Here is a 21927-nt window from a genome sequence, read left to right on the forward strand (position 1 = left end):
CACGCAGCATTCTGTGCTGGGCTAGTGCTTGTCGGCCCATTGCCGGGCCTTCCACTAGGAGCTCACCTCCACCAGTGCAGAGACCTTGTCGTCCACCCCCCCCGGCCCCCATGACCACTTAGCACAGGAAGTCCTGGTGCCTGCTGCACAGGATGTCCTCAGCCAGTAGCCGATGGGCCACAAACCCAGCCAGGATTCAGGTCAGCCTTTGCCTTGTCAAATCTCCTTGCTGACCATACACAGGCCTCTCCCCACCACTGTCTTCTCTCCTCAGCCCCTCCCTGAGCCGGAGGCCTCCTGTCTGGCTCCCAGAAAAGGCTCAGATTCCCACACAAGGCCTCTCAGGTCTCTCCTAACCCTACAGTCCTGGCCTGACTATGGAGCGTTCTATTCCTTCAGGTCCATGGGGTCAGAGAGCGACAGCTCAACAGGCCTCCCCAGCTGACCTCCCCTTTTGGGGTCACCACCACCTTCCTAATGCTCACAACGGTCTCCACTCTGCCCACACAGGTGAGACAGGGAGAAGGCAAGGGGCAGGAAAGCAGCCCCCCTGCCCTGCCAGGCCCATGCACCAGAGTCCAGAACCCTCACGGATGGATACAATGGAAGATGCTGGGCCTGGTCTTTGGAGCTGACCTGAACCACCGGCTTACCCTACTCCATTTCCTGGCCGTTTAACAAACAGAAGCTTTCTCTGTTTGCATTTAACGGTTTATGTTTAAAAGGAGCAAAAAGGGAAGAGGCAGGAGCAACTCCCCCATCCTAGGGCATTTATCGATGCTGAGCCCAGGTGGGAAATTCTGCCTTCCAGGGCAGTCCCTCATGCTCTTCGGGAACCAGTGTTCTGGATAGCCGAATGTCTGGATAACAGAGGATGACCTCCTTAACCAGGGAGCTGAGAAGTGCAGCCTGTGGTTGACTCTGACCTGCTGAGAAGCTCTGTGAGGCCAACACTTGCTTTTTCTGTTTTTCAAGCTTTAAAAAAAAAATTTTTTTTTAAGTAATCTCTGCACCCAACGTGGGGCTCAAACTCACGACCCCGAGATCAAGAGTCACATGCTCTACTGACCGAGCCTGCCAGGCGCCCCAACACTTTCTTATTTTAACAGCTTTATGGAGATATAATTCACATACCACACAATTCACCCCTTTAAAAAAGTGTACAAGTCAATGGTTTTTTAATATCTTCACAGAGTGGTGCAACCATTACCACAATCCATTTCCCTCCCCAAAATACCCCACGTCCATTTACAGTCACTTCCCATTTCCCCTCACTCCTACCCCTGGTGACTACTGATCCACTTTAGATTTGCCTCTTCTGAACATTTCATATACATGGAAGCATACATTATCCAGCCATTCTTGTCTGCCTGCTTTCACTTAACAGAATGCTTTCAAGGCGCAGCCACACTGTGGCTGAATCAGTGCTTTACTCCTTTTTGTGGCTACGTAGTATTCCGTCGTACGGCGACACACGTTTTACCCTCCATCGGTTGATGGACACTTGGGTTGTTTTTGCCGTTTGGCTGTTATGACTAGTGTTGCCAAGAACATCCATGTGCACATGTTTGTTCAGACGTAGGTGTTCAATTCTGGGTACACGCTTGCAAGTGGCATTCTGGGTCATGTGGTAACCGTGTTGAACCTTCTGGGAAACGGCCGGACTGTTTTTTCCAAAGCGGCTGCGCCATTGTACCCTGCCACCAGCAGTGTGTGCGCCTTCCAGTCAGTCCACAGGCTCGCCAACGCTTGCCACTGTTCATCTTTTTGATTATAGCCATTCTAGACGGTGTGGGGTGGTAGGCCGGTGCTTTTTCTCAATTAGCCAGAAACATTTAAAAACTGGGAGAGCTGAGGGGTGCCTGGGTGGCGCAGTCGGTTAAGGGACCGACTCTTGGTTTCAGCTCAGGTCATGATCTCAGGGTCATGAGTTCGAGCCCCACATGGGGCTCCACGCTCAGCAGGGAGTCTGCTTCTCTCCCTCTCACTCTGCCCTTCCCTCCCACACTCTCTCACTCTCTCTCAAATCAATCAATCAATCAATCAATCAATCTTTAAGAAAAATTGGTAGAACTGATGTAAAGATCTGGATTTCTGGCTTCTCTTGGCAGTAGCTCCTGGTGCGAGTGGGGCCCATTCGCAGAGGGAGCCGGGTCACCACCATCCCCAGGCCACCGTAGTCCTCCTCCAGCTGCCCACCTCGTTGAGAGGGCCTTGGGCCTCTCTGCCAGTGAGGTCTGTAACACTCTCTGAGCCCAGCTGAGGTTTGCAAAGATGATGACCTGCCATCGTTTGGCCTTTCTGGAGTCATCTCCCCTCACGCCAACCAGGAGGTTAGCTGTGAGTGTGGGTCATGGTATTCCACCCAGACGGGCTGTATCCTCGTGATGACCCTGGAAGGATTCATTGTCCCTGTTTCCAGATGTGGAGATAGGCTCCCAGAGGAGAGGGGACATGACTGCCCTAGGTCACATGCTGGTGGGGACCAAGGCTGGGATCTGGGGTCAGAGGTCCGACCCCACAGCCCTGTGTTCTCCTGCGACATCACAAGCTCCCTCAAAGTCCTCTGGCCCTTCTCCCCACACCCAACACCTACCTTTACCTTTGCAGGGGAGGCCTTGGGGGAAGATCTCTTTCTTGAAAGAATTACATGAAAAAGCCTAGAAAGGCCACAGTGTTCCCAGCTCAGTGTCTCACCAGTTCTGATCTTACAGGTATGAGTAGTCTCGGTTTCATGTGTCAGGCCTTCGACTGACTGACCGTCCTCAGGGGTCCGTGGGCTCCGGGCGGCAGGGCCCTTCCCTGCACACTGACTTCCACGGGCCCGGTACAAAGCACCGGCGGACACAGACTCTGCTACGGGAATATCTGTTTGATAGGAATAAGTGAACCGATGATACCTTCTAAAAAGGAATTCCCCATTTTTTTGCTTCTTATTTTTCTACAGAGGTGTTTTGTTAAATATCTAACCAAACGTGGTTGAATTTCTATACCAGACAGCTTGGGTTCAAATCACGACTCCTTCGCGTATGAACTAGCTAGCCTCTCTGGGTCCCATTTTCCTCATCCAGAAAATGGGGAGAAGCACCATACCTATCTTGACTGTTAACACACCTAAGTGCTCAGGACGCCATTAGGTTTGGTAGCCACCATCACCAACACCATCGTCAGCATTTCTGTTTTCATCTGTGAACCAGGCCAGGGGCTTACAGGACCCAGGTCAAGGGAGGTTCGATGCTGGGGTGACTCAGGTTCCGGGCTGCATCACGGAGGGTTCACAGGAAGGGCCATGGTGAAATGACCAGGAACCGAGTGTTCCATGGCATGAGGGGAAGTGAATGAATGGCGGTTAGCATGAGCTGGAAAACGCACACTCACCTGAGTTGCTCAATCCATCTGGTGACGGCAAGGCCCCCTGTCCCCCTGGGGGAGTCGGGTGCGGGATCTGGGGCCAGAAGGGGCTCAGGGTGCAGTGTGGAGGTGCTGGGGAGTCTGACTGCATGAGGAAGGAGGCCCAAGCCTGAACACTGGAGGCTCTGGAGCGTGTAGTAAGACCCCCAAGGCCTCGAGGGGAAGGCCCTCAAGCCGCGGTGACACTGCGGGGTCTTTGAAGGAGTGAATGCTGCCTCTGCTGTTCATGGCTTCAGACCAGGGTGTTCCTCAGCCTCCCGCCTTCCTGGAACCCCTCTCCTTTCCTCTCAAGATGGGGAGCCTGGAGTCTCCCCCACCTCAGCGGCAGAGGTGGCTCATGCTTCTTACAGCTTCATTACCTGCTTTGGTTGCATCCTTTCTTTCCACCTTAGTCTCCCCTCTGGAGGCTGCCAGTCTCGTTCTGCACCTGCCACCCACACTGGGTCAGCAGAGTTCCTCTGTCCCTTTCCCCAAGGAATAACAACAACAGCAGTAATAGTAATAGCTCACGTTTGTTGAGCACTGACCATGCACCTGTTACTGTAATGGAAATAATTCATTTAATCTTCATAACACCCTGTGAAATAGGTGGTCCCATGACCATCCCCAGTTCACAGACGGGGAAACTGAGGCCCAGAGAGGCCAAGTTTGAGTGTCATGGAGAAGCTGGTAGGTGGTCTCTTGGGAGGCCTCCTGCCTGAGCCCTGCGGACATTGCCAGGCCACAGAATGTGTCTGACAGCCAGATGAGGATCTGTGTGTCCAACCTCCCTGGCAGTGAAAGTGACCTCTACTCAGGAGGCAGGTGGGAAATGTCGAGAGCAATTTGGAAACAACAGCTTATCTACAGGATTTGGCACATTGGTGCAATGCTCTTGGTTGTAAGGAATAAGAACCCAACCTAAAGAGGCTTTAAGAACAAGGAAACTTATTATCTCATGGACCCTTGGAAGCGATGGGGAATCAAGGACTGGTTAATTCAGCAGCTTAGTGACATCAGCAAAGACCAGGGTCTCGGGACTTAGGCTTTGCCCTCCAACTGGTTTTCTTCATTCACTCAAGTTGGCTGCCATTGCTCCAAACATCATGACCTCTCCCCCATCCAACACTAGAGAGAAAAGAGCCTGTTTCTTTTTTTTCCCCTTTAAGAACTTTCATATATAATTGCTTTTCTTTTTTTTTTTTTTTTAGAGGGAGAGAGACAGAGAGAGGGCACATGAGCAGGGGGAGGAGCAGAGGGAGAGGGACAAGCAGACTCCGTGATGAGTGCCAGCCCCACACCGGGCTCGATCTCACGACCCCAAGATCATGACCTGAGCCAAAATCAAGAGTCGGATGCTTAGCCGACTGAGCCACCCAGGCACCCCTAAATTTTTTTTAATGTTGGTATCACTGGAAACTCCACAAATGTTGTTTTATAAATACTCTTTTTTATTGTAGTGACAGCATTTAACATGAGATCTTTTTCACAGATTTTTAAGTGTGCGATACAATGTTGTTAACTATAGACATGATGTACAACAGATCTCTAGACCTTAATTCATCTTGCATAACCAAAACTTTATACCTGTTGAATAGCAACTCCCATTTCCCAATCCCCCAGCCCCTGTGAACCACCATTCTACTCTCTGCTTCTGTGAGTTCCACTATTTTAGATACTTCACATAAGTGGAATCGTACAGTAATTGTCCTTCTGTGACTGGCTTACTTCACTTAGCATAATGATCCAGCAATCCCGCTTCTGGGTATTTATCCAAAAGAATTGAAATCAGGATCTCTTCAAGAGATATCTGCACTCCCCTGTTCACAGCGGCTAAGATGTAGAAACAACCTAAGTGTCCATTGGCACATGAATGGATAAAGAAAATGTGGTCTTTACATACAATGGAGTATTTTTCCATCTTAAAAAGGAAGGAAATCCCACATTATGGTTAATGAAATAAGCCGCTGACTCTCTTGAAGAGCAAGGAACCCTTTCCCAGAAGCCCCCAGCAGATTCCCCAGAGGGTATCACGGGCCAGAATTTCGTTCCACGTGCAGCCTAAGCCAATCACCGGCAAGGGCAAAGGGGTCACTGTGATTGGCTTAAAACAACTGGAACTGGCCACGCCCCACCCCACCCCGTCCCCCGGAACTTGACGGAAGCCCATCTTCTCTGAGTCTATGGGATGGTGGGCAGGGGGGGCCTGAGCAAAATGCATTCAGTAGGAAGGAGGATTTGGGAGGAACGACCGAAACAAGGAGTAGCTAGCTCATTACAGGATCAGCACATCCACCTCGTGCTGTCTGGACCCTCGTGCTTCTGTCTTTGTTTCTGTGTTTTTGTTAACCTGATTCTCCCTCCCCTCATAAATTCTGCAAGCTCCCCTGTTCCTCCAATAAATTCCCCTCCCAGTTAAGCGGGCCAGATGTGATACCCACCCCCCGCCTCCAACATCATCCTCAGCCCGTTATCACCACCTTATGATTGCCGGTATATATCCAGCGCTTGCCACATGCCAGGTCTGGTGCAAAGTGCTTTCCTTAAACCAGCGGTGAGTTTACCCCCCAGGAGACATGTGGCAATGTCTGAAGACATCTGTGCTTGTCACAGCTCCAGGCATGGGTGCTACTTGCATCTAGTGGGTAAAGAAATGAGGGTTCTGCTCAACTATCCTACAGGGCACAGGACGGCCCCGCGACAAAGAATGATCGGCCCCACAAATGCCGATAGTGCGGGGACTGAGAAACCCTCTCCTAACCAATTCTGGAGGAAGAAATTCTGATTAGGGCACTTCACGGAGAAGTTCTGCTCCAGAATGCCCTTTATGTCCAGGTTTGAAAAACTTGCCTGACATTATCAAGCAAAGAATGGTCAAGAAGCATCCTCTGCGTGCCAAGGCCCATGCTGAGCAGCCATCGGGCTGAAGGCCTGGCCTTAAAATGAGCCCATTTTACCTCTTTTAGGTTATTCTATTTGCCCCCCTGCCTTGTTTCAGAAGTTGCTCAAGGCAGCTAGAACCAGTGATCATTACTCGCATCATCCAAGAGTGAGGAAAGAAAGAAGCACATCAGCTCCGTGGGTAAAGATTCAGAGCAGTTCCTCGAGAGGTAATTTCACACAGGGCCATGCAGAGAGGGCTAAGCAGTGAGATGGCAAGAGACAGATTGTGAAGAAAGCTCATGTCTTTGTCAGGAATTCTGGCAATTCAAGCAATGGAAACCTAACCCAAAAAAGCTTTAAAAGAGAGAATGAGAGAGAAAAATATCTTGGCTTCTATCACTAAGAAGTTCAGGGTTATTCTCCTTCAGGTACAGCTGGATCCAGGAGCAGCAATGATGTTTTTGGTACTTGAGCTGTGTCCATCTCTCAGCTCCACTTTGCCTTATATTGGCTGTATTTTCAGACACTCTTTGCTATTGTGATGACACAGAAGCCACTGTTGCTCCAGGCTGATATCACATTAGCTCAGCCATCTCAAGGCAACGACGTCTTCTCTTCTTTTCCAGAGAATTGGGTTCTGTTGGCTTTGATTGGATCCGTGTCCATCCGTGAACCAATCACTGTGGCCAGGGGCCTGGGAAGTTCTGATTGGCCAGGCCTGGGTCCTGAGTCTACCCCTGGGGATGGGGTCAGCTCACCTGATACACACAGACCAAGAAGGTAGAGATACCCCAAGGAAAATCGCAGCCTCTTCTCCAGCAGAGAGGGCAAATGGGTGCTGGGTGGGTCCAGAGCACTGCAAATGCAGCATCTAACAGTTCGCTCGCCAGATCTAACCAGGATCTGCTCGGGGCCTGGCATCGAGCCCAGAAATGAATCTGGCACCTTTCTGCCCTCTGGGAGGAGGGCAAGATATAAATAAGTGTAATTCAAAGCGCTGTGTGATATGTCCTGGGAGAAAGAAACAAACAAAAGGCTATCGACATTGGAGGCACGGCCTCTAAAGTCATCCCTGCGGTGGGATGAGAAAGGGCACCAGGTGGCAGGAATGGCATGAGCAAGGCTGAGGAGGTGGGCAGGGACAGGGCGTGCTGGAGGAGCCCAGGGTGGTCTGCTTCACTGGCCAGGAGGGGGGTGAGGCTGCAGAGGTCAGGGGAGATGGCTCAGGGCCAGGCTAACCCAGCCCAGGTGTTTGGACTTTATCCAGGTGCCAGGGAGCCATCAATGGTTCTAGAGCAGAAGAGAGACAGGGGCTAGAGTTGTGCCTTCTGAAAATGAACTCGACGGATGTGGAAGAGGAAACAGGGACAGGCTGGGAGGGCAACTGAGCAGCTGCTGCAGTTTTCCTGGGGCAGGTGCTGGGCATCTGGACCAGGACAAAGGCAGTGGCAAGGTGCAGGCCCAGGCAGCGGCTTTCCTTTTCCACCTCCAAAACACCCCAACTCAGCACCCCCTGCACTGAGCACAGCCCCTGCTCCCCAGGACTGCGCCTTCCCCCTCGTCCCCATTACAGAAAATGGTCCCACCAGCCTCCCAGTTATGAGACCAGAAACCCCGGAGTCGTCCCAGACTCCTCTCCTTCCCCTGACAGGGCCCCCAGCAGGCAACACTGTAACTCCCACTTTCAAAATACGCCCTAGGGGGCGCCTGGGTGGCTCAGTCGTTAAGCGTCTGCCTTCGGCTCAGGTCATGATCCCAGGGTCCTGGGATCGAGCCCCGCATCGGGCTCCCTGCTCAGCGGGAGGCCTGCTTCTCCCTCTCCTGCTCCCCCTGCCTGTGTTCCCTCTCTCTGTGTGTCTCTCTCTCTCTGTCAAATAAATAAAATCTTAAAAAAACAAAAAAAACAAAAAAAACAAAATACGCCCTGGATGCCATTTCTCGCCATGTCCGTGCCAGCACTCTGGGCCAGGTTGCTCATTCCTGATCCCCATCCCCACCCTCATTGCCACCCCCCCCAACCAGTGTATTCTCCCCAGTGCAGCCACAGGGATCCTCTAAAAGGACAATGCTTCTTTTGTGACATGAATTAAAAAGGCAGTTCCTGCACTGTCCTGCTCAGAGCCCTCCAGTGGGTCTTCATCACCTTTAAAAGGAACTCCAAGGTTCCCTGGCCTGGAGGCCTTTTCGTTGTCCCCCGGGGGCAGGGCACACAGTAGGTGCTCAATAAATGTGGGGAGAATGGAGGACCGGAAGACAGAGGCCTGAACCCTGGCAGTTGCTTGCGGACAGAACGGGGGTCTGTGGGCAGATGTCAAGTTACCCAGTTACGCTGAACGAGCCCCCAGAGGCCCGCTGGGCCCCGGGGAAGGGAACACAGAGACCCCCTCCCCCGCCCTACTGCCCACATTTACAGAGCAGCCCCGGAGCCTGCTGCACGCCCCCAGCCAGGCCAGGGTGTCAGGGGCAAAGGAGGAAGGAAGCGAGAGGACAGAGAAAGCTTGTTCTTTGCCTGGGCCCCAATCCCCTTCTCCAGCTCCTGGCTCTCCCCAGGAAGTCAGGGACACAGAGCCAATGAGCAGGTGGCAGGAAGCCGGACGCAGGAGCTTGGGGGACCACCACACTACCTAATCGGGCTCCAAGCCTCTACTTTCATTCTTTCTTAGAAAGATGGGATGGTCAGAAAGCCGCCTCCTCGACAAACATGTTGGACTTGACAAACACCTACCCACATGGTTCCTTGTGCCCGCGGCAGTACACTGCGGCTAGGGTTATCAGCCGGCTTTGCCCCTGGCCCTGAGAGTTCTAGTCGCTATTGTTGACAGAGGGGTGGGAATCCTGGGGGTGGTGCAATGGGGGTGGTCAGGTTCCAATACTGAGGGATGTCCTGAGAGAGCAGAGACCGTTGAAGCCTCTGGATAAGCCATGGCCAGTTGGGGAAACTGAGTCACGGATCCCTCGCAGGGGCATGAAACCACCAGCTCATAGCACCTGCCAGAGCCAACCTGTCTTCAAACCCTGGAGACTAAAGACAGGAGACATCCGGCCCAGGGAGGGCTAAGCAGATCTAGAAGGGAAGAACAACATGCAGAAAATGGAATGGCGACCCCAATTCCCAAAGCGGGCTGACTGGGCTCTCATGCTTCCACATTCCCCACCCCTGGACCACTCCCCAGGGAAGACTAATGAGACCCAGGTTCCACTTATTATGCGTCAGGCCCTGTTCCAGCATTTTACATGTATTACGGGGTTTCAGTCACTCAGTAAAAATTCACTGAGCACCGACCACGTGCAGGACACTAGTCTAGACCTTAGTACTGAGCAAACCCGGACTTCCTGCTTTCATGGAAGTTCCACAGCCAATAAATATAACATGGGGTGTGTTCGCAGGTGGCAAGGGTGTTGGAGAAAGAGAAAGCAGATATGGATAGGTTATCAGAGGCACACTTTAGAGGTCAGTATGAACGCTGGCCCCATTTTGTAGATGAGGAAAGTGGAACACAGAGAGACTCTGTGACTTGCTCAAGGTCACACAGCTTTTAAGTGGCAGAGACAGGATTTGGAGCCACGCCCTCTGGCTCCAGAGTCCCGGTTCCTGAGAAGAGGAGGATGCCAGGTCCTCTGTCTTTAGCGCAGACGCCCCCAGAGCATCGGGACAGGAAGGGACTTGGGGGAGGGGTGGGCAGGCAAGGTGAGGAGAATGCAAGCCGGCTCTGGCATTGGGCCCGCTCCCACACTTCCAGCCTTGGAAGGCATTTCTCCTTCCTGGGTCTCAGTTTTCACCTCTGCAAAATGGGGAGTTGGGCAATTCCTGCTGGAGTGCGGGCACCCTGAGGTCACGGCCGTGGGACTGCTTCGTGAAATGCACCATGGTAGCCCCGCCAACAGCGTTTATGCTTGCCCCCCAGTCCACTCTCCACCCACAGCCAGAGGCATCTCCACAAAACTCCACCAGACCTGGTCACTCCCGATGCAAGCCCTCCCTCCAGCTCCATCTTACTCCGAAGGACGGTCCCGTGGCGTCCCCCCATCGCTCGCTCTGCTGCAGCGGCCCTGCTCCCCAGCAGCTCCTGCTCAGCCCCCCGCCTTCTCCTGCCTCCTGGCTTTTGTGCAGGCTGGCTCCTCCATCCGAAAGCCCTTTCCTCGCTGGGCCTCAGCCGAAGCCAATGCTCTGCAGTCCCGTTGGCGTCAAGACCCTCCAGAGATAGACCCAGACAGGCCCACTCAACACACCGGAGCACGCAACCAAAACTCTACGGAGACGGGGCTAACACAGAGGCAGATACAAAAAACGGGCGGCTACACACGGGGAGACATACCCTGGCGGACGCAATAGACACCAAAAGCCACAAGGCTGCTCAGACACACCACCGCAGTGTGCAAGACGTGTGTGGGCCCATTCAGAGACAGTGTGAGCAACACACACCCCTCTGTGCGCGCACACACACACGCACACGCCTCCCTCGGGCGCCCGGAACAGCCCCACACCAAGTGTCCTGGGACAGGGACCGCCCGCAGCCAGCCATGGCAGCAAGGTGTCCTGGAGAACAATGGCCCCCTCCCCCACCCGCCGCACAGACACAAGGAGCCATTGTCAGCCCGGCTGGCCTGGCAGCTGTCCCTGCATGTGGGGGCGGAAGGCAGGAGGCTCCCCAGGCCCACTCGCTCCCACCTGCCCACCCAGGGACCCTGCCTCCTCCAGAGCCTCCTGCCTGGTCCTGCAGACCTCGAGGGGCTTAGCTCGCTGGCCCACCTTCTTTCCCCTTGGGGTGGATGAAAGCTCTTCCAGGCGCAGGATTACAAGGGGCAGGGCTTGGTGGTCCAAAGTGTGGAACGTAGATCCAAACCCACCTGTCGTGTGATGTTGAGCACGTGACTTCGCCTCTCCGGGCCTCGGTTTTCGTGACTGTAAAAGGAGACAATGCTACCTGCGACTTCACGGGGTGGGTAGGATGATACGTGGCAGAGCACACAAAATGCCGAGGCAAGCGGGCAGCCCGAGACCTGGGAGGCCTGGGCTCCAGGGCCAACCCTGTCACTTCCTTGCCATGAGGCCTCGAGCGCTGGACAGCCCCTCTCTGCACTGTGGTCTTCTCATCGTGGGAGGCGGATGACCACCGTCCCTCCCTCCGAGGACGCCCGTTCCGTGAAACCCTCACACAGGAGGCCCACGACAGGCCTGCACACAGTAGGCACTCAAACAGCACTGGCCATGATCATTATCTTATGTGGACTTACTTGTTTATTCATTTATCCCTTCTTTTCGTTCACGTGACCAATATTTTCTGCGTACCTCCTAGGTGCTGTGACTGGTGCTAAGTCACCCAGAACTTGCTCTGTTCCTCTAGGCCGCAGTGGGCCCCCACAGGTGTTTGTTGACCGACTGAGGGAGAGAAGGCAATTCAGTCACCGTCAGCATCGCCAGGGACCCCCGAGTGTCCTGGGTCAGGTCAGGTGGCCTAGGTCAGCCTCGCAGGGGCTTGTGACCTCGGATGAGAGCTCTTTGTCTGTAAAAACAGGCACAGGACCGCCGAGCCCTGCTCCACACGCAAGGCTGTGCTGAGGTCAAAGCCAGGCGGAAAGAGGGGAAGTGCCACTCCGTGAGTCACGATGATGCCGGGGCCCGGTTCCCTCACACCCTTAGGTCTCTATTCCCGTGGAGCTGCCCCCAGGCCGCTGTCCCACCTTCTAATCCCTGTTGCCACCCTGGGATCAGTTTCATCAATCAGGACACTCTCAGCACTGACTTCAGATTGTACATGTATTGATATGTCCGGTTTATTATCTCCCCCTAAACCAGGGTTTCTCAGGGCGCCTGGGTGGCTCAGTTGGTTGAGCGACTGCCTTTGGCTCAGGTCACGATTCTGGAGTCCCGGGATCGAGTCCCGCATCGGGCTCCCTGCTCAGCGAGGAGTCTGCTTCTCCCTCTGACCCTCTTCCCTCTCGTGCTCTCTCTCTCTCATTCTCTCTCTCTCAGATCAATAAATAAAATCTTTAAACCAGGGTTTCTCGATCTTGGACGTTGGGGCCAGATCATTCCTGGTCGTGAAGCGCCGTCCTGTGCCCTTCAGGAATCATCTAGCAGCTCCCCTGGCTTCGACCAATGAGATGCCCTCCCCCACGTCACTGTGACACCATGGATGCGTCTCAGCGGTGCCGAAGGTCCCTGGGGAAGGAAACAGTGCCCAGCTGAGAGGGGTTGGCCTCGATAACCAGCTCCAGGAGGGCAGGGACTTTGAGCTCTTTGGTTTCCTGCTATATTCTCCGGTGCATACAGTAGGCATTCAACACATACTTGTCAAGTGAATCTTGAACAGATGAATTCCATGGACATGTGCTGTTCCCCTTTCCTGGAATGCTTTTCCACTCCTTTGTCTGGTGAACTCCTATTCGTGCATCAAGATCCTAGTAGGCAGCATATATTAGGAAAGCGGGCTGAGCGGGGACTGGGGTGAAGAGGAGAGGACCTACTATGTGCCGCTCTGAATGCGGGCACCCCCAGCCCATTCCCGCCTTTCTCTGCCCTGCAGGGATGTGGCCCCAGTCTAGCTAGATCTTCTCATTTTTCTTTTTTTTTTAATTTTTTTATTGTTATGTTAATCACCATACATTACATCATTAGTTCTTGATGTAGTGTTCCATGATTCATTGTTTGTGCATAACACCCAGTGCTCCACGCAGAACGTGCCCTCTTTAATACCCGTCACCAGGCTAACCCATCCCCCCACCCCCCTCCCCTCCAGGAACCCCACATTTTTTTTCCTGAGATTAAGAATTCCTCATATCAGTGAGGTCATATGATACATGTCTTTCTCTGATTGACTTATTTCACTCAGCATAACACCCTCCAGTTCCAGCCACGTCGTTGCAAATGGCAAGATCTCATTCCTTTTGATGGCTGCATAATATTCCATTGTGTATATATACCACATCTTCTTTATCCGTTCATCTGTCGATGGGCATCTTGGCTCCTTCCACAGTTTGGCTATTGTGGACATTGCTGCTATAAACATTGGGGTGCACGTACCCCTTCGGATCCCTACATTTGTATCTTTGGGGTAAATACCCAGTAGTGCAATTGCTGGATCGTACGGTAGCTCTATTTTCAACTGTTTGAGGAACCTCCATACTGTTTTCCAGAGTGGGTGCACCAGCTTGCATTCCCACCAACAGTGTAGGAGGGTTCCCCTTTCTCCGCATCCCCGCCAACATCTGTCGTTCCCTGACTTGTTAATTTTAGCCATTCTGACTAGTGTGAGGTGGTATCTCATTGAGGTTTTGATTTGGATTTCCCTGATGCCGAGTGATGTTGAGCACTTTTTCATGTGTCTGTTGGCCATTTGGATGTCTTCTTTGGAAAAATGTCTGTTCGTGTCTTCTGCCCATTTCTTGATTGGATTATTTGTTCTTTGGGTGTTGAGTTTGATAAGTTCTAGAGGGGGGAGGGTCAGAGGGAGAAGCAGACTTCCTGCTGAGCAGGAAGCCCGATGCGGGACTCGATCCCGGGACTCCAGGATCATGACCTGAGCCGAAGGCAGTTGCTTAACCAACTGAGCCACCCAGGCGCCCCTAGATCTTCTCATTTTTCAAGTGAAGCTGGAGAAAATGGATTTTATGTGAAATCTCCTTGTCTTTCAAATGTTGGCAACTGAAACACATTTTTAAAAACATTTCAAAGGCCAAACCAAACATAACCCTGGACTGGATTTGGCCTGTGGGCAGCCTGTCAGCAAGGTCTGCTCTAGGCAGCATAATGGGTACGGTCACCTTCGAGTATGCTAAAGGGTTAGCAGACTGTCCTCCCGAGAGTCTCACTTGCATCCCCTTTGCTGTAGCAGTTGTGGGAGGGGCCCTCAGACAGCCAAGGCAACTCTGATGGGCAAAGAGGCAAAACCTCCAGCTCTAGGTGAGACCCACAGGCAAAGGCCCAGCCCACCCTAGACTAGACTTTGTGGCTCCCAAATTCCTAAATGCCAGGCCTAGGGAAGACCACACTCATGTCAGGCCTGTTCCTCCCCAGACTACTCAGCCTCTCTCAGAAGTAAAAGCAGGGAAACCAAGGCAGGGCGGGGCTTCGTGGGGACCTTGGCTGATAGTCTGTTGGGCAGGCTCCGAGGGAGCCAGGAGACAGACTTCTCTGGAAAGTCCCTCTTGTCCAGGAACTGGCTGGGTGCCGGGGAGAGAGGACACCCGAGTCCCCTGGTCTCTGAGGCTCCAGCAGCTAGCTCCTTGAGTGTCTGCCCTTCCTGGGACAGAATGTTCCAGAAACAGAAAATTGAAAAAGCCCCTCTATGGGAATCCTGAGCCCCCTTGATGGGAACTGTGAGACTGCTGGGCGGGGACATGAACCTGGTCCCAAGGATCAGTGTTGCCTGGAGACCCTCAATGCCGGAGCCAACTCCCCACTGCCCTCAGCCCTCTCAAGGGTCTGAAGGGCCCCATCAGCCATTTCCCTCAGCCTGATACTAACCAGCCAGCCCAGTTCACATCCATCATTCAGGAGGCCGAGAGCCCCACAGACAAGACTTCAAAGCCTCTTCCTGCTGTGTGAGCTGAGGCAGATCATTGGGCTGTCAGGACTTGGTTCTGTATCTGTAAAAGGCATCCTTCTATGGCAGGAAGTCAATGAGCACATGGCACAGGATTGGTGCCAGGAAGGGAGAAAAGGAAGTAATGTTTAGTGAGCAAGTACTCTGCTGGTGCCGAACCATCTATGTACATCTCTCTTCATCCTCCCCGTATAAACCTGCACTTGTTCAGTCAACAAACCTTTGGGGAGCTTCTACCATGTGTCAGGCTCCAAAGAGTACATGGAGAATAACATAGAACTGAACTCTGTGTCCTTGGAGCTCAGGGTCTGGAGGGTGGGGAGTAACAAACTTCCAAAATTATAATGTTAAGTTGTTGGGGGAAATCAAAGCCCGGTAAAAGGATAAAGAGTAAAAGCGGTTTAAAAGAGGAGGTCAGAGCAGGCCTCCTGGGGGCATTTAAACAGAGACCTGAATAGGGTAAAGGAGAGGTATCTGGGGGGAAGGGTGTTACAGAAAGAAGGAACAGCAAGTGCAAAGGCCCTGAGGCAGGGGTGTATTTAGCATGTTTGGTGGAATAACAAGGAACTCAGTTTAGCCAGAGGGGAGGGAACGAGCGAGAATAGAGGGAGATGAGGTTGTAAGGGGGAGTGGAGAGCAGATCACGTGGGGCCTGAGTAGGCCACAGGGAAGATCGGTTTTTCTTTTTCTGCCAAGTGAGGTGAGAGCCAACGGGAGGATCCTGAGTAGTGGAGGGCCATGACCTGCCCTGCTACTATTATCCCCATCTCAGAGATGAGGAAACTAAGGCTCAGAGAGGTGAAGTTACTTGCCCCAGGTCACAAACCCAGGGAATGGCAAAGGTGGAATTTCAGCCCTTCTCTGTGTGATACCCAGAGTCTTTCCATTTCCTTGACGGGCTCTGGTTCTGGCGCGAGTCAGGGGGCCAATCAGGTGAGGGGGGAGAAGTCCTCTTAGAGCCACTCTTTGCAGTCTCCTGCCTCTCTTCCCCACTTGTGCTTTCTCCCTCGCCCTCAGCCATCCCATAGCTGTCCGGGGCCTGGGTGAGCGCCTGACATTTAAGGCCATCCCTACCCATGTGCACACTGGATTTTCGGTGATGGACAAAAGAGCCATTCAAAGGATCCCAGCATGAATGGAGGGTGGCAGGCAAGGGCCCAGGGCCTGTGGAGTAGCTGTGGTTCTGCCTGTAATTTGCAGAGTGGCCAGGGCAAGTCCCTGGCCCCCAAAGTCACCCTGGCTTGAAGGACAATCACTTTCTTTTTCTTGTAAAAGGAAGAGAAATTGTCAGCTCTTGGGTTTCACTCTGAGCTTGCCGATGTCTTTCCAGTAACTGAAGAACAAGGGGCTGGGCCCCTGCCTGGAGGCTGCCTGCGGAGGCCTTGGGGGCTGTGGTCAATGCCACCTGGCCCGCTGGCTTCACCCTGCTCTCTGCACCCCTCCCGGCTCCTGAATAATTGCGGTATTTGGTTTCCCTTCAACACCAAATGCGAAACTGTGCTGGAGGTAAGACAGAAAGGAATCTGTGTGAATTGAATCTCTGAACTGTGGTTGAGGGAAGGTATTCTTAGGCGCCTGCCTGTGAGGGTGATGAACTTCTGGTGCTAAAAGCAGAATTGCTTTTCAGTAAATGTTATTACTCAAAAGGAAGTTGTCACCGCCGCCGCCACCTCAAGCCTCTCCCAACAGCCACACTGTCTGTCGGCGTGAGGGGTCTCTCGGGGGCTCCCAGGGAAGCTCTGGCTGCTCCCGCTGACTCCCCGGCCGGCTGCCGCTGAAGCGCAAATGCCCGCTGCCTGCCCGGGCGTTGTATCGCAAGGTGCCCCCTGTTTTCTGACTCAGCATTTCAGTTTCCAGGCTCACGTGGTCTCCGCGGGGCTAAGCCCAAACGGAGGGTGGGGTGAGGGGCCCAAGCCTGAGCAGTCAGTTGACTGGGCTTTGTTTTGTTTTGTTTTGTTTTGTTTTCTTCGTGGGTTTTTTGAGATCCATTGTCCATCTTGGCAACTCACCTCCCTTAATACCTGTTTCCTCTTCCCTAAAATGGGAGGTGCGGTGATGATACCCCAATGTACAGAGTCAAACACAGTAATTGACCACGGTAAGGTTATTATTAATAGTGTAAATGACTCTGGATTCAGATCATACGGACCAGGACTTCAGATCTCAGCTCCACCCTCGACGATGTGCATGATCTTGGACAAGTCCATCCGCCCCTCTGAGCCTCAGTCTCCTCCTATACAAAGTAGGGATAGGAGTAATGCCTCCTGAGCAAGACTGTAAATCAACGGGCACACCGTAGGTATGCAGCATCGGCCCCATGCCTTCTTCTCTTGATTGCCTGAGAGAGGCTAGCCCCTGGGTTGTTGCTCCACCTGAGCAGCCTGGCCCACAGGAACCAGCTGCCTTCTTCCTTCGCAGAGAAAAGTCCGTGACCGTGACAGTATGCACTCAAGTCCAGAGGGCAGATGAGAACCAACCAGGCCAACCTCAATGCAGCCTGTCCAGTAGCTACTCTGCAGGATGGTGGGTCACCATCCCACCCTAGAGCTATCAGAAGATGCCTTGTGATCGCTTCCTCCACCTGGCACAGCCCTGAAAGGTAGCAATCACATCGGCTGAGCAGCACCTGTGGGTGAGCACTGTGCTCCGAGTGCTTCCCGTCCCCGAGCCTCCGCAGCAACCCCTTGCGGGAGGGCCTCTCAGTGCTCAGCCTCTTGCAGGTGTGGAACCCGAGGCTCAGGTAGCTGAGAGGTCTGATAGGCTGAGATTTGAAGCCAGGCTGTCCCACTGAGAAGCCGCACGCTTAACCACCACACCACGTCTGATGTTTGAGTTTCTGGCGGCGCCCCCATGCCACCACAGACACAGTTAGATTCAGAAGTGCATGGGTGTAGGGGCGCCTGAGAGGCTCAGTCGGTTAAGTGTCTGACTCTTGATGTTTAGCTCAGGTCAGGATCTCGGGGTCTTGAGATCGAGCCCCGCATCGGGTTCCGCACGCACTCGGTGGCGAGTCTGCTTGAGATTCTTTCCCTCTTCCTCTCCCTCTGCCCCTCCCCACCTAAAATAAATAAATAAATCTTTTTTTTAAAAAAAAGAAGAAGTGTATGGGTATAAAAAATTGTATTTGTGTTCTTTATTGAATTTCTTATTTCGAGATTATTGTAGATTCACAGGCAGCCATAAGAAATAAACAGGGATCCCATGTACCCTCTCCTGGCTTCCGCCAAGGAGAACACTCTGCCCAAATTACAGAACGGTAGCACCAGGGTGTGGACGTGGCTCTAGCCAAGATGCAGAACATTTCCTCCACCCAAGGATCCCTCGTGCCGAGCTTTCATAGCCACACCCAGCTCCTGCTCCCGCCTCTGCCCCGGCTGCTGGCAACCACTTACCTATTCTCCATCTCTAGAGTGGTGTGAGTTCACGAACGACACGTGAAGGGCATCATGTGGTATGGAACCCTTTGGGATCGACTGTGCTCAGCATAATTCCCTGGAGATTTAACCACATTGTTGCATGATCAACCTTTGCCTCCTTTTGGTTCCTGAGTAGCATCCCACCGTACGGATGTACCGCCATTTCCGTAGCTATTCATTACGAAGGGTATGGGGGCGGCTTCTAGTTTTTGCTTATTAGGGATCGAACTGCCATGAACGCTTGTGTACATAAGTTTTCATTTCTACGTCCAGGGGTGCAATTGCTGACTCATATGGTAGATTTTAAGAAATTGCCTGTTTTCTAGAACACGGTACCATTTTACACTCCCACCAGGAATGCGGGAGTGACCCAGTTTCTCCAACCCTCACCAACACTTTGCATTCTTATCATTTTTTGGTGTTGTCGGTGGAATAGATGTGTAGTAGTATCTCACTGAGGTCTTCAGCTGCATTTCCCTGATGGCTACTGACACTGAATGCCTTTGCATGTGCTCACGGGCACCTGGGTATCCCCTGCCATGAAATGTCTTCTCCTGCCTTTTGCTCATGTTCTAATTGGATTTTTTTTTTTACTTACTGAGCTTTGAGAGTTGTGGATACCTCCTAGACACCAGTCCTCAGTCAGGTGGTTCAAAAATATTTTCCCCCAGCCCATAGCCTGTCTTTGCATCCTTCACAGGGTCTTTCACGGAGGAAAGGTTTTGATTTTGATGAGGTACCATTTATCAATTTTTCCTTTTATGAAGTGTGCTTTTGGCATTCAAGTCTAATAATTCCTTGCCTAGACTTAGATCCCCGAGATTGATTTTCTCCTACTTTAAATAAAATAAATAAATGTTTTATAGTTCTATGGGCTTTTTCTTATACTTTTATGTTTTACATTTAAGTCCATGATCCACTTTGAGTTAATTGTTGTATAAGGCATGAGGGGCCTTCATTGGGCCAAGATTCTTTTCTCTTTGCCAATGGATGTCCAATTTCTCCAGTACTGTTTATGGAAAAGGTTATCCTTTTTCCAGGGAATTGCTTTTGCATGTATTTGTGTGGGTCTATTTCTGTGCCCTCTATTCTATCCCATTGACTGTGTGTCTATCCCTCTGCCAATACCACACTGTCTTGATTGCCATGGCTGTGCAGTAAGTCTCAATGTTGGGTAGAATGAGTCCTCCCACTTAGTAGAAAATTGTAAATCTTATTTTAATTTATCAATAAGTGGTGTGGCAAAGCTCTGTTCCACAACTTGTTCATTTAAAAAGAGAATACTGAAGCAGAAGTGGCCAAAGGTCCACCCAGGACTCATGTTCTACCTCTAAAGTGCAGAGCTATAGGCAAGTAGCTGCCCAGCCAGGCGACTACGTTTTCCCAGTTGGCTTTGCACCTGGGTGGAACCATGTGACTAGTTCTGGCCAATGGAATGTGAGGGGACATGTTATGTATGTGTGTCACTCTGGGCTGATGGGTGCCTTCTCCAACCTCTCCTCTCTCTGGCTGGATGCTGATCCCCAGGGTAAACTTAGGAGCTACCAGATCAGCCCCCATCAGTCAAGATACCTGAGTAACTATGTGAAACAGAGCTCTTTCTCCCTGTGGCCATCCCAGTGACCAAAAATGTCTGCATTTATGAATGAAATGTTATAACACTCCTAAATTTTAAAGTTAAAGTAAGCAATACAACTTATAAAATGTCCATCCATGTACAACTTAAAACCATTTCATATACCCCTGGTACATTCACGTTTGGGAAATATATATATATAATTTTAAAGATTTATTTATTTATTCTTAGAGAGAGAACGTGCACACAAGCATGGTGCAGGTGGAGCGGGGTGGGGGGTGGCAGAGGGAGAGGGAGAGAGAATCTCGAGCAGACTGCCAGCTGAGTGCAGAGCCCCACGCTGGGCTTGATCTCATGACCCTGAGATCATGACCTGAGCCAAAATCAAGAGTCAGACACTCAACCGACTGAGCCACCCAGGCGCCCCAAGGGAAATATATATTCTAAACCCTGTGTTGGATGTTAGTTCACAGTCCTTGTACAACTAGAAAAACAGAGGCCCAGACAGGGAAGGGGTGTACCCAAGGTCACACAGCAAATCCAGGACAGAGCCCAAGTAATTCCACTAATTAAGTATAACTGATTTCCATGAAACTTTGATTCCTTCTTTTAAAGGACAGACAAGTCTGAGCGTGTCAACCCAGACTCCAAGTGGACGGTTATAAAAACAAATCATAATTAATAATTCCTTGTGAGGCAGGTCAGAGAGCTTCCGGGGCAGGGTGGCGCCTCCAAGCGCTGTTTTTGGGCAGAAGTAGTTTTAAGACTTCCTGCCTTTCAGAGGGGGTGGGGGAACAATTTAAAATAAGCCTAATAAACATGCCTTATGCAGCTATGCTCCCTGGAGTGAAGCTCTCACATCCAGAAGCCAAAAGCTCAGCCTTTATGATGTGTGGTTTGTCTGTGTGCTGAGGTTATAGGGAAAAAAAGACCACGAGGGATTTATGGGGAGAAACAACATCAGCAACAAGAATTCCTTGTGGAACTGAGTGGGTCAATTCTTTGCAGTTGTTGAACTGAGTGGGTCAAAAGGCATCAGAGAGAGTAACTGCAGAGGAGGAAGGACGGGGGCAGCCAAGGGCTCTGGTGTCGGACTTAGAGACCCCAGTACAAGCCTGTTCTGCTATCTGAACAGCTGTGAGTCCTCAGCCATCGACTTAGCCACTCTGTGCCTCAGTTTCCCCATCTATGAAATGGGAGTTATAAAAGTCCCTACCACCTAGGGGCTATTTGAAACTAAAGTGAGATAATGCAAGTAAAGGTCTTCTCACAGGGCCTGGCGCACAGTAGGCCCTCAACATAGGTTTGCCCTTGTAACATCATTACTGGAGAAATTACCCTTTGGGGAGGAAGAATTGAGACAATCATAGCCCTGTGTTCTGTGGTCCGCAGCCCCGCCTTCGTATTTTTAAACATACTGGTTCCTAGGACCCACCTCAGCAATCTTGCTGCAGTGGCCTGGGGGTGGGGGCGGGCACTGGCTCACCCCCCCCCCCCCGGCTGGCGTGAGAAGTGTGAGAACCCCCACCTCAGGCACAGCATCGTCTTGTGGTGGGGCTCAGTCCATTTACATCATAAGGTGACAAAACATTGGTCTGCTTTTTTCCATTTTTCACTCAGTGTGGTTTGTTTTTTAAGCTCTAACCATGGGGCTGTGAGATGTCTTAGTTCATTGCTTCCAGTTGCTAATTTTTGCATCCTCCATGGTTCCCTCAGCCCCTCCCCTGGCGCGGACCCTCACCTGCCCCCTCCCCCACCACCTTCCACGTAGGACCTCATGACAAACTCTCTCCTTGAATGCCCCTGACCCAAGGGAATTTCCCTGAGACTTCACACTATCAGTAAGGTTTAACCGGGCTCCAAAAACCGAATCTGAATCTCAGGGGTGGGGCTCTAGCCGCCGAAGGCTTTCAAATGCTCTCCAAGCGATTTTGAGGAGGAGTTATAAGGACTGAGACCCACTGGCTTAACCAAAATCTCCATGGCAGAGATAGCAAGAAGCTTCAAGGGAAAACAGAAATGCCAGGGAGCTGAAAGCATAACTTGAATCCCTCTGCCTGTACATTTCTGATAACAACCTGGCCCTTGGAGACACAGATGCAACAACCGGAGTTGA

At 51.9% G+C, this 21927-nt stretch overlaps 2 long non-coding RNA genes across 7 annotated transcripts in view; both read right to left on the reverse strand.

Annotated features, from left to right (window-relative positions):
* Positions 1-1161: 1161 nt before the first annotated feature.
* Positions 1162-3599, reverse strand: LOC141371012 (uncharacterized). Of its 3 annotated transcripts, XR_012375613.1 has the most exons (3): positions 3379-3599; positions 3094-3259; positions 1162-2868 (listed from the first exon to the last, which is right to left on the reverse strand). It is a non-coding gene; the product is annotated as an uncharacterized lncRNA (long non-coding RNA). The 3 variants fall into 3 exon arrangements; XR_012375612.1 differs by having other exon boundaries at positions 3115-3599; XR_012375611.1 differs by having other exon boundaries at positions 3094-3599.
* Positions 3600-8295: 4696 nt separating this feature from the next.
* LOC112809879 (uncharacterized) overlaps positions 8296-21927 on the reverse strand; it is a 63768-nt gene continuing 50136 nt past the window's right edge. The window contains exons 3-7 of one of the 4 annotated variants that reach the window (XR_012375608.1): positions 18212-18311; positions 15894-17877; positions 14741-14879; positions 11509-11653; positions 8296-11176 (exon numbers count right to left, since the gene is read on the reverse strand). This is a non-coding gene — a long non-coding RNA (uncharacterized lncRNA). The remainder of the gene's footprint in view (positions 11177-11508; positions 11654-14740; positions 14880-15893; positions 17878-18211; positions 18312-21927) is intronic. The other 3 variants (XR_003204684.2, XR_012375609.1, XR_012375610.1) reach the window with 3 other exon arrangements.

This window comes from Callorhinus ursinus, unplaced genomic scaffold (genome assembly GCF_003265705.2).
Source record: "Callorhinus ursinus isolate GAN/ISIS: 27379988/994484 unplaced genomic scaffold, GSC_fseal_2.0 scaffold53, whole genome shotgun sequence".
NCBI lineage: Eukaryota > Metazoa > Chordata > Mammalia > Carnivora > Otariidae > Callorhinus > Callorhinus ursinus.